At 37.2% G+C, this 12751-nt stretch overlaps 1 long non-coding RNA gene across 2 annotated transcripts in view; it reads left to right on the plus strand.

The window, feature by feature from the left end:
• Positions 1 to 4753: 4753 nt before the first annotated feature.
• The window catches only part of LOC139363743 (uncharacterized), a 315681-nt gene continuing 307683 nt past the window's right edge, over positions 4754 to 12751 (plus strand). The window contains exons 1-3 of one of the 2 annotated variants that reach the window (XR_011624595.1): positions 4754 to 5138; positions 5259 to 5336; positions 11494 to 11864. This is a non-coding gene — a long non-coding RNA (uncharacterized lncRNA). Of the gene's footprint in view, positions 5139 to 5258; positions 5337 to 11493; positions 11865 to 12751 lie in introns of those variants that run through there. The other variant, XR_011624594.1, reaches the window with a different exon arrangement.

Consider the following 12751-nt stretch of genomic DNA (forward strand, 5'->3'; position numbering starts at 1 on the left):
CAATGATGGTTTCAAGGTGACAGTATACATGTCATAACTTGTCAAATTACACACCTTAAGTATCTCCCATTTATTAAATGTCAATTATACCTTCGAAAGCTTTTTAAAAAGAGAGGGTGGAAAGGACCGTATTAACTATTTATTAAAACCTTACTAGAAATAGTAGAACACTATCACAAAATAATTATTGTATATATGGAGAAGAGTAAAATACAATCTTTCAATCTTGGATACTTTTGAATTACACTCCAGAATGGTGTGCTAGGATGCATTAGGCAAGAAATAATGTGTCTTCTCATTTTCTCTGTATTTACTATACAGATATTTACACGGATCTATTTGAGGATATTAGGCACCTTCATTTCCTTTGATTGGTAGAATAGGGTGAGATTTCTAATGAGAAACTTTGCAGCATCATTATTTTTTTGAGAGTATAAAAACTTTCCTTTATTCAGTAAATTATTAGGATATAGGATCAAGAGCTCAATAGAGTAGCTCCACTGTTTCACCAATAGTCCAAGATTCCTTCACCTCTTCTTTCCTTCCTCATTCCTATTGCAAATCACCACAAATCCCTAATACTACCCTCTTAATAATCTGCCAAATGTAGCCACTTCCTTCCACCTCCCTTCTCTTTCTTCCAATAAATGAACTGTCGTGATGGTCAGTTTAGCCAATTAACAATTTTTCTGATTGCCAATTGAAATCCTCCAGTGAACTACACCCAGCAAAATGATCCAGTGATGGTTTTTGCATAATGTTTCTAATGGTGGATCCTGTGCAAAGGAAATGTTTGACTTTAAAACCTGATGTGCTTACTATCTCTGCTTGTTTCTGTTCTATATGAGCTCTCTGGCAAATTGGGGACACACAAGTGGCCTGTCTTTACTAAACACAGTGGCAATTGTCAAATATCAAGCAATATACAGGGTATAGAGGTGGAAAGTGAAAACTAAAAGCCTCTCTTTCTCACTGAAGTCTGAAGTCCTTATTTTTAACTGTCTCTGGAGTACCTACGTCTCTCCTTTTAGAAATTCGGCTTCCTAGATAGAAAAATTTCTACACCAAATTGGGACTGATGTGTCAGCAAGACATTCATTCATATTTCACACTAAGTGCCTGCCGTAAGTTATTGTGGTATCCTCGTAACAACAGAGAGGATTGCACCATTAAGGCTCTTTCTATGTAGTGAATATACATTTATAGCCTATAACATAATCAATTTCAAATTAGACTTCTCTCAGAGAAGATTTTTCTGGGCAAGGATCTCTCTCTCTCTCTCTCTCTCTCTCTCTCTCTCTCTCTCTCTCTCTCTCTCATTCTCCCTCTCCCTCTCTCTGCGGAGAGAAGCACACTGCTAGCACAAAGCCCCTGAAAATAACTCTTTACAGTCACCTCCCAATCAATAAGGAGCTTTATTTGCTGCATGTCACACTCTCTGTTCATTGTATTCACAAAGCTGAGTTGGCACAAAAGAGGCAGGACAAAGGCTGCCTCAACTCTGAAGGGCTCTGTGCAGGACATCAGAGCCCTGGGCTGGCTCCAACTCTGCTGTTAACTCACTGTGTGGCCATGCTCCTTTTGGGCTTCTGTGTCCTCTGCTTTTAAATGAAGCAGTTGGACCAAGTGATCTCCAAGGGGTGACCAGATTCAGAAATTGTCTATTCCATGATCCTAGACATGAGATAGGTACATGCTATCTGTGGGCTGTGCTTCCAACGATTCAGTAGGTGAGACTCGGCCCCCTTTTGAGCTGTGGAGAAGGAGAAAAGCATGAGCACCTTCCAGGATGTTTAGCCACTGGATCTGCATCAGCCTCCTGGTAGGGAATGTTGCTTGTGGACACCATTGCCATAGCCACTGATGTGTCATTTAACACTGGGGTTTAGGGAAGCTGTCAAGGTCTGCCATTTAAGAGAAACAAGTTTTCCTTTCTATGTTAGTGTAATTCTCCCAATCATCCGACTTTAGCAATGAAATACACTTCCCCAAAGAGAATTCATTAAATATAGATAGATATCTTGCCAAAACATCACCATGACAGGTAGCCTGGTGGTAAAAGAGAATCTGATATAAGAATGGGATTTGACCCCTTGGTGTCCTAGGTCTGCAACTGAAGTAATTATGGTGTTGTGAGTTCTTTTCCTTCCTAGGGTCCCACTTCCTAATCTGTGAAATGGTAAGCATGAGCTAGGTATTAAAGTGTCTTTCAGCACAAATATTCTAACCAGAGATTTACAAATTGGTGGCACCAAGACAACATTCAGCCCGCAGATATGATGTTTGCCCTAGGCTGTGTGAGCTGTGCTGTGTGAGTGTTCTAATTTGAACTTATTGACAACATTTAAAAATGTGGAGTTATTTGAACATTTGGATTATTCTCATAATAATCCAGATTTCTGGCTTCTTCTGAAAAACATTAGCCAATCTGGTCACACTGGGCTGAAAATTTTCATGGCAACTTTTAGCTGGAGTTGAATAGCTGCTGACCTTCAGGCAAAGCCTGAATCCTCCAGTTCCTTCATTCCTACCGCTTTTGAGATGATCACAGACTGAGATCAAGTGTCAAATCACTGAATATCTGACACCTGGACAGCTTGTCTCATTTACATCCTAATCCATCCAGGCATTTGTGTTTTCAGCTGCTGCTTAGCACTTTTAGGAAAGAAATGGCATGTTCCAAACTTTCTTTGCATCACTAATTCCCTCATTTGGCAATAATATTGGTGGGAGACAGAAATTGGGTCCAATGGAAGCCTGCCTTGGACAAAACCACTGACGATATTTGGCTGCCTGGAACCCTCACAGTAATCAACCAACTCTCATCAACCGAGCTTATGCCTCTGGGCAACCCTGTCTAGGAGTAAACATCAGGAACTGGCATTGGTATGTAAATTGGTCACATTATTCCTTGTGAATTCACCAAGTCAGTAACTTCCATGATTTGGGTTTTTCAGATGTGAAATAAATTAATTTCACATATAAGCAAGGTTCGTCCTAGAGCTAAAATTCTCTAAAGTAGTACAAATATCTAGACATAGGCTCATATTTAAATATGCCTAGGTTTGTATGTATGCATGTGTGTGTTTCAGAGTTTCTTGCTTTAAAGTACATGTTTTGTGAAAATAGAAACAGCATCTACATCCAGAATCATTAACTAGTGATACAGGAACTGTGCCAGGACAAAAATCAGCAGGAAATCTCATCTATAGCTAATGTTCCCTAAGACAGATGTGGTCTCAGATCTCAACAGCAGAATTGACTCAGTGTAGAGAGGGTCACTGACAACTCACAAGGAAGGGTAAGAACCTGTCAAAGAATATCTGATGCTGGAATCCAAGGCCAGAGCAGAAAGTACAAGCAAGGATCAGCACTGTGGCTGTGTCTGTCTATACACTAATAAATGCTGCCAAAGGTCTTCCTTCTCCCCTTCTAGGTGCTAATATTATTAGGAAGTTTTAGCCCTGTGTCATCTTAAAGAAGACATTGATACTTTACTACTTGATATCAGAAACTGTATTCCAGCTCAGCCTTCCAAATGAGATTCTTGCTGCGAAGCCTCTCTGGGCTAAAGGGCCCAAACTGTCAAATGGGTATCCAACCTCTACACACTGGGAATACTGCAACTCAGACAGGCTTGATTGAAATTCCAACTCTGCCATGCACTAGGTGTGACCTTGAGGGAGTTACCAAAACTTCCTGAGCCTCAGTTTCCTCCCCTGTAAAATGGGGATGATAATAATGCCCTCCCCATGATTTATGTAAGAATAAAGCTGCTCTAAGTCAGGTGCTTAGCACAGTGTCTGAAATTTTCTCAGCCAATATTCTTCGTCTTTTTTTTTTTTTTTTTTTTACTATGAAACCCTTTCGAATCAATCTTTACTACTAATAATAATATCCATTTTTAAGTTTCTTGACTGTGCTAATCACATTCAATATCCACAACTCTGAGAGATGGGTACTATTTTTATTGCCATTTAAGATGAGGAAACTGTCTCATTATGCTTAGAAACTTATCCCAAGTCAGAGCCCAATTAGAAACCCTGCCTAAGTGCAAAGTCTCTACTTTTAATGATGACTCTATAATACTTCCATCAAATAACCTGTCAACAACACTGAGAAGAGCATATGAGAGGCAATTCTCCTCTCATGTGGCTGAGCGAATGAAGGTTTCCATCTAGGAATTCAATACCAATCTGTGGCTGACAATGAAAATGACTACTCAGTTCCCTGTGCATTTTAAAGGTCAATTCGTTTTTGAAATTTTGTGAGTTTTTTCCCACTGGATTTAATCATTCTTAAATTCATACCATCTTCCAAAATTTGATTCTACAATATTCTCTTGAATTTTAAAACCCAGTTGAATTGAAGGGGGAAGTTCATGCTGTTGAGAAGAAAACTGGCACCCCTGCTATCCAGAAGTGTCTGTAAAGGACTCTTTTGAATATGTAAAGGAATTAGAATATCTCTTAGTATATGTATTACCATACGTATTGGCTACATATATTTGTAGAAACCAGGAGTCACTGGTTTAGCCCCATCAAGTGTCCAATTGGATCTGAAACAAAAATCCTCTTGGAACAAAATAGGCCACATTTGTCAGAAACTGACTCCCCAACTCTGTGTGAGCCACCCCGCCTCATCCCCAGCTTTGTTTTTTTTTTTGTTTGTTTGTTTTGTTTTTCCCTACTCTGCAGTCAGCCTGACTTTGGCAAGCAGTCAAGAAGTGAACAAGAGAGATGGAAGTGCTCTGGGTATCTGACCCCTTACTGGCCACTCGACCATGCAAGCTGTGAAGCCCAGTTAAAAAAAAAAAAATGTTGCCTTTCTTTTCCTCTCACCCCCTAACGAACTGCCTCTTTCTCTTCCCCACCATCACAGAAGGAAAACAATCAAAAGCATTAGTATTCCTGTGAAAAGGGCCAGTCACACAGGGGATGACTGCAAGCCCTTCGTAACCACTCCAAGACGCTGCCAGGGCCTGAGAAGGAACAAACTCCAATTGCTCCAGTTCAAACTGGTCCTGGCCTGGTCAGACGGAGGAGACAGAGCAGTGATTCACAGCAGGACGTGGTACTTGCAGACTGACCATTCTCTCAGGACTCACTAGGGTCTCTTCTCTGACGAGATGATACCTGGTGTGCAAGTCTCCTTTTAGAAATGCATAGATTCTGCTATATATTTCTTTTCTTGTTGGTCTCCTAAGAACAACTGGAAGCTCTTACCTAACCTGAAGTATCTCTTTGTGTTGCTTTCAGGAATTGGGACACTCACCCAGGACACACTATGGTGCTTCAGTCAAGTGAAAGGCACTATCGAGATTGGGACCACAGAAGGTAGGAGAAATCCCCATACCCTTTTCCTTGCCTCCTTGGGAGTTTGTGCTGGTTTCAAAATTAAACACTTTCATCTTTGCTTTCACGAATCTAAGTCCCCACACACCCTAGAATTGCATTCTAAGCTAGAAATAGATTTAATAATTTCTTTCTCTCTTTATCTCCTGGTTTTTTTTTTCTGTTGATATTTATTTTGTTCCTACCAATGAGGCAGCACTGAAATGAACTTTCAGTAAAATAGGTTTGCAGAGACAGAGGCTAAACTAGGCAAGCCTTGTTTCAGGATGGTCATCAGCGCTGTAGAATTCTGAGTCCAAACACTTTAAGACTGTCAGCCATAATTCTCTCCCTTCCATTCTATGTGGAGGACCATTGGCAATACATGAAGTGCGGAGGGAGACTGAAGAATTCAAGTCTGGTCATATGACTTATGGGAACATTGAATCCCAATCTTAGCATATAATTGCCTTTCTGGTTCTCAGGAGACTTTCCTATTCCAGGGCCCTTTACCTGGGATAATGCATTAGTTTTCCTCCTCCTGAAGAACTGTTTATTTTTCTTTATTTTCTTCTTTCATAAGCCTGGGCTTGGAGACCCCCATGACTCTCCCTAAGGGTGTCTGCATTACAAAACACTGGATGACAGGCAATTGGAAGGAACTAGAATAGTACTTCTGGGTATTTTAAATCATGGTTTAGCTCTTCTAGCAGAATGCAGTAGGGCTTGCCTGAAACAGATTTTGCTGCTTTGATGGTAGCTTTAGATTTTAGATGTGGTAAAACACAGGTGTAAAACTAGTTTTAAAGAATGATGAAGTGAACAGTTGACAGGATTGAACACTATACTCAAACTAACATGCATAAATGCATGTGAACTTCAGGTCATTCTGTAGCACTTCAATTCTGAGTAAAAAATGATTTGAGCAAAAATTAATCTGAGTAATTTGGAAAAGGTAGTTTATTTACAATCTTGCTATAATTCTTTTGTAGAGAATCTAATAGTGGGTGACCAAAAACCAAATACTCTATGTTTACAAAGTAGAAGAAAGCACACTAAAATAAATTAATAAATAAATCTATATAAAATTATATTTAAAATAAATTGACACAATGTTTGCACATATTTATAAGGTAGAGTGTGATGTTTCGATATGTGTATATTATGTAATGATATCAAACCAAGATGATTAGCATATCCATTACCTCATACATTTATTATTTCTTTGTGGTAAGAAGATTCTAAATCCTCTCTCTCTTTTGAGATATACCATATGATATTGTTAACCTACTCACCCTACCGTGCTAAAGAACAAAACTTATTCCTCAGATCTATTACTTTATATTTATTGACCAATCTCTTTCCATCTTCCTACCACCCCCCAGGCCTCTGGTAACCTCTATTTACTATTCTCTACTTCTATGAGATCGACTTTTTTAGGTTCCTCATATGAGCGAGAAAATGTGGTATTTGTCTGTGCCTGGCTTATTTCACTTAATATAATGCCTTTCATGTTTATCCATGTTGCCACAAATATTTTATATATTTATACATATATATAAAACTGTATGTATCTATTCATCTGTTTATGGACACTTAGGTTGTGTCCATAATTTGGCTATTGCTACTAGAGCTGCAATAAACATGGGAGAGCAGATTTCTTTTCTATGTACTGATTTTATTTTGTAAATATAGACCAAGTAGTGGGATTACTGGATCTAATATTATATTTGTATATAGTATCCACTATTTTTGAGATGAATTGTCAAATAGAGCCTTACAAAAGATCCTTCTAAAGCCCCTATGAAGACAGAAACTATCAATCCCATTTTATGTCACCTAAAAAAAAGAATTTTGAGTGTCTTCTATATGACAGCACTGTGCTAGACATTAGAAATTTTTTTAAAAAGGAAAGAAAAAAAATGACCTACTCTCTAACCTCATGGATCTTAAGAAAAGGAAGCTCAAGTGAATACATTGTTTCAAATCTTGGCCATGATTCAAAATCATTTGAACTTTTTAAATAATAGAGACTCCCAGGTCTCCAAGAGCTACTAAGTTAGAGTTTCAAGGGTCAGGGTGATACAATGTGTGTTAGTTTACCCAGTTAATTCTAATGTAGTGGACTAGCATTGGGCATCACAAAGCTAGAGGACTTGTTCCAAGTAATCCATTATTCTCTCACTCTGCACTTAAATCTTAAATCTTGTCCTTGTGACTGGCTTCCCATCAATTATGAGAATTCTGAGTGTTTGCTGTAACTATAGGTCTTACCAATTGCAGACTTATTATTTGCTTAAGACAAATTATTAAGATAATACAGATACAGCATTGGCCATAGTGCTCAATACTTTGTAAGTACTCGATATTTGTAAGCTATTATTATAAATATTATTATAATTAGACCTTCATTCTAAATTAATCTTCACCAAAACCTTATGACAGGTAAGAATTTTTATTCCCACATTACCTATAAGGATATTGAAGTCAAGCAAACAAACAAAAAATACTAAGTACATTGCCAAAGGCACTATAGCTTATAAATGGGTGATGCAGTTTTCAAACCTAGTCTTTGGGACTCCAAAGCCCCTGCTTTTTAAACATTGTTTTGAAAATAGAGACTCTGACTTAGTAGTCTGGAATGAAGGACTGGAACGTGCATTTTACACACATGCCCTTAGATGATCATTATGAATACACGTGAACTGAAGATAGGTTGAAATGTTTACTGTGCATAATACAAAAGTAGCCTGCTTGAACTGACTGTTAGTTGGGTCAGAGTCAGGATCAAAATGACAATCGATCCCTATTTTGTTTGGAAAATGCACTTTAAAATAGTGAATAAAGGGAGAAACTTTTTTAAAAGAAGAATTAGGTTAGTCACAAACACACAGCCACTGGCATGGAGGTTCCCTAGCCAACATACCTTAGATGTCATTTAACCTGCACTAACACTGCCTCAATGGAAGTTGAATATTTGTTGAGTGAATTAATAAAAGACTTTCACTTGCTACTCGTTAAAAATCAGGTTTCCTTTGGTTTAATTGGCATAATCTACCCAAGTTAATTTTCTATACAATCAAAGTCAATAAAAATTATTCAGCTTTCCCTTCCATGTTACTTATTCCTATTAATAGCTTTTTCTATTTCAGTTCTATCACTTTCTAGCTAGTTACCTTGGCAAGCTAATGTCTCCATGCTTCAGTTTTCCTCATGTGCAGAATGGGGATAATAGTATAGTTACCCATTATGGCTATAAGGGCTAGGAGGGGGTGTGTGTGTGTATACACATATACATATATGTGTATATATTATATATATGCATACATATATGTGTATAATATACATATGTGATACATATATAATATACAATATTATATATATATAATACATATAAAATATATATTACATATTATATATAACACACATGTATTAATATATGTAACACATATAATACATATATAATAATATATGTTATATATAATATATATCAGACCATTACCAATAGGTTGTTATAAAATGTTCAATTTGCATCTTGGTGCAAGATACTTATGTACATCTTGGGTATCAAGTAGTAGACTAGAATTTTTTCACATGTCAAATTATTCTATAGGGCTTTAAATGAATTATACTATGAGTTCGACAATAAGCATTTGGTGAGTGCTTACTATATCCAGGGTACTGTCTCAGAAAGTAAGAAGGTTGTAAAGATAAATAAAATATAGTCCAAGTTCTCAAGAAATGCACCATTGAAGAGGAGACAGAGTATGGCCTGGAAGAGTAAAGCATCACATCAAATAAACACAAGGTAAAATGAGCTGCAGATAAAAGTACTTAGGCTAAAGACTACAATGCTTTGACTACCAGAGAGGTAGGAATCTCACACATTTGGTGGAGAAAAATAGACTTGTGGGAAGAAAACATTCAAGACAAACCTTAAATAATTTAAAAAACCATAACATTTATTCTTTTATTTTTCTGATTACTAAAACAATATATTCTCAGTGTAGAAAAGTTTAAATTTAACCAATAAAAATCAGAAAATAAATGTCATTCAGAAACCTACAACCCACAGATTAGCATTGTTAAAAATTTATGGTATATTTTTCTAACCTCTTGATTATGCATATATGGTCATTAATTGATTCAGTCAAGAAACAAGTACTGTGTATCAAATACTGTGCAAGGAATTGCTTAGTTTACATCAAACAATATCCATATTATTTTTTTTTACCAAAATGGAGTCATAATGGAAATACTATTTTGTAAATTGATGTTTTTACTTAAGAATGTATAGGATCATCTTTCGTATAATAAGAGGTACATATACCCTAGTTTTATTTACCTAGATTTTCAATATTTATAACATTGTTATGAACACCTAATAGTAAAATCTTTACATTTATCCAGGAAAAGCAGTGTGATATAGTGATTAAGAGCATATGTTTCACAGTTAAAAATACCTGGTTCAAATTTAGCTTCACTACTTATGGGCATGGAGTAAGTTACCTCAAACTTTTCATGATTCTATTTCCTGATATGTAAAATTGGGATAATAAGAGCTATCTTGAAGAACTCTTATGATAATATAATTAGACATATATTTTAAACAACATAGCACATAGACATGATTTAGTAATCATAATTAGCTACTGTGATTATGTCACTGGGACACATTCTCAAAAATAGCATTCCTTGGGCTTTATAGGAAGTCTTATGAGAGACAATGTGGCTTTATTAGAGCGGAGAAGGTGCAGATGAAGAGAAAACAGGTTCCAGGCTTGTTTTGGAGGCAATAGGCTGCATTTTAGGGGAGAAGTAAATTAAGGAATTAAGATAGTTTTCAGGTTTTAGCTTTGAACAACTGGGTGGTTGGTGGGCTCCAGTTACTAACACCAGGAAACCTGAAAAAGAAAGATATTTGGGGAGAAAAATCATGAGCTTTGTTTTGAACATAATTAATATGAAGTAGCTATGAGGCACAAAGTATAAACATCAAGAAGGAAGTTGTATGTATATATATGAGTCACATATATGTCTTAGAGAGACAGTCTCAGAGATGGAGATAGAACCTGGGGAGGCCTCAGCATGCAGATGGTGTTTGGAACCATTGAACTGAATGAGATCACATAACTTATGCAGATCATGTGGACATGCAGTCAACAAACAATTTTGATGACCTAAACTTTCACTGATATGCTGGTGGTTAGGATGCCATAAAAACATTGTTGACTTAGTTGAGTTATTGGAAGACACTTACACATTTAAAGGTTCTGATTTACCATGTGCAATGCTTGTATTTGATTTGCTTAGCAGGCGTATTTCATATAACATATGATTTCATTGCATGAAATTTTACATTATTTCATCATTAGAAGTACTTTATATGGAGAAATTGCCCACTCGATATCAGACAACTTCTTGAGACTTGGTGTCTGATTTTGTACATGGGAAAAAGAATTATCTGGTACGGTTTCTGTTTTTATTCCAACTACAGCATATAACCATTTTCTTTCCGATACTGCAATTCTAGGGTGCTTTGTTTGTTCCTCATTCTGCAGTTCTTTGATGTCTGTCAACACAGGTCACTTCATCTTATTCATGGGAAATAATTGTGATATTTATTCTGTTTTGCTACATGGGCATAACATTTTTTTCCTTCCCTCCCTCTGAAAAGATCACTCATGTAGAGGGAAGGATGAGGCATTCTATCGATTGTGCTTTCTAATGAGAGAAAAATATCAATGTGACTGTCGATGTGAGGTGTATTTCATATACCCTAAAGTAAAAGCCAACACCTGTGACTTCCTTGCAAAGAGGAATCCTCTATAACATTTGCAATAATGTTTCATTTTGCATGGATGTTTAAGTAATCCGAGGATTATAGGAATGATTTTTCAGCTTTCTTTCAGTGATTGTGACTCTTTGCTGTCAACAGAAAAAAAAAAAACAAAAAAAAAACAATTGGGTTGTCTCAAAACAGTATAAAGACTTGTGACCTTCACCTCATTTTATAGAAAGAAGTCCGTGATTGACAAATAACCTTTCTTAGATGTTTAGATGTTTAGTTACAATAATTGTAACTTCACCCCATAGATCTTAGCCTAAATGATAGAAAACGGAGTCTTACTTGCCTTGCTCTTCCCACTCCTGAATACAGGGTGAAGGGCTGGCACTGAGAAGAATTCCCATTTCGGGAAGAAGGAATCCTGTCTTTTTGGACAGAAGCTTTCTAAATCAACAACTCAAGGGGATTTTTAATTAGGCACCAATTTGAAATCAGATAATCCCTCACTTTAAACTTGGTTCAGCTACCCAGTTACTGATCTTAGACAGGATACTAAATGATTTTCCAACATTATTGTGCATATGAATACCCTGAGAAGGATGTTAAAATGCATATTACTAGATTCTGCCTCTAGAGATTCTGATTCACTAGGTCTGGGACAGAGTCAAAGAACCTGCATATTTCACAAGCATCCCAAATAATTATTTTTATTTATTTTTATTTATTTATTTTTGTTTTGTTTTTTTGAGATGGAGCCTTGCTCTATCGCCTAGGCTGGAATGCAGTGGCGTGATCTCAGCTCACTGCAACCTCCACCTCCTGGGTTCAAACAGTTCTCCTGCCTCAGCCTCCTGAGTAGCTGGGATTACAGGCGCCCGCCACTACGCCCAGCTGTTTTTTGTATTTTTAGCAGAGATGGGGTTTCACCATATTGACCCAGCTGCTCTCGAACTCCTGACCCGTGATCGACCTTCCTCAGCCTCCCAAAGTGCTAGGATTACAGGCAGGAGCCACTGCACCCGACCCATCCCAAACAATTCTAATAGTTTGATCCAAGAGACACTTTGAGAAATTCTGTTCTTTCTTTCCTTACATCAGAGGGCTATTCTAAGAGCAGAGAAGACAGAAAATCTGCAGGTGTTTTGAGTGCATTTAAAGGAAACAAGAATGCCAATAAATGTGAGATACTGTGCAGCCGAGTTCTCTGCCTCGGGCACGGAAGGGAGTGAAAACCTTTCCTCTGTGTGTGAAAAAGAAGTGGAGATCTCTTCTCTGCACCCAGTAGGCTACAAGGGAATTTCCTATGCAACTTCACTTTGCATGGCGCTCCAATCTGCCAGAAGAAAAATTGGACTGATTATGAACAAGTTGTGCAAGATGAAAGCATTTTTTCTCAGCTGTGATGCAGAATGTTTTGATGTGAGAAGGCTTGCTGTACTCTGCAGGTGGGCTGGTGAGAAGTGAACGCTGGAGGAAGGGAAGCAGGTTCTTTGCATAACACTGAAGGCAAACATCCTGTTCTCTTTGTAAGCATTAGGTAATTAAATATTTCCTAGCCAAGAAAGAGAAAAGAACTGTGACTATTTATTTCTCCTCTTCCCTAATGCCAATCACTTGAAATGTGTTTAAT

This window comes from Macaca nemestrina, chromosome 6, assembly GCF_043159975.1.
Source record: "Macaca nemestrina isolate mMacNem1 chromosome 6, mMacNem.hap1, whole genome shotgun sequence".
NCBI lineage: Eukaryota > Metazoa > Chordata > Mammalia > Primates > Cercopithecidae > Macaca > Macaca nemestrina.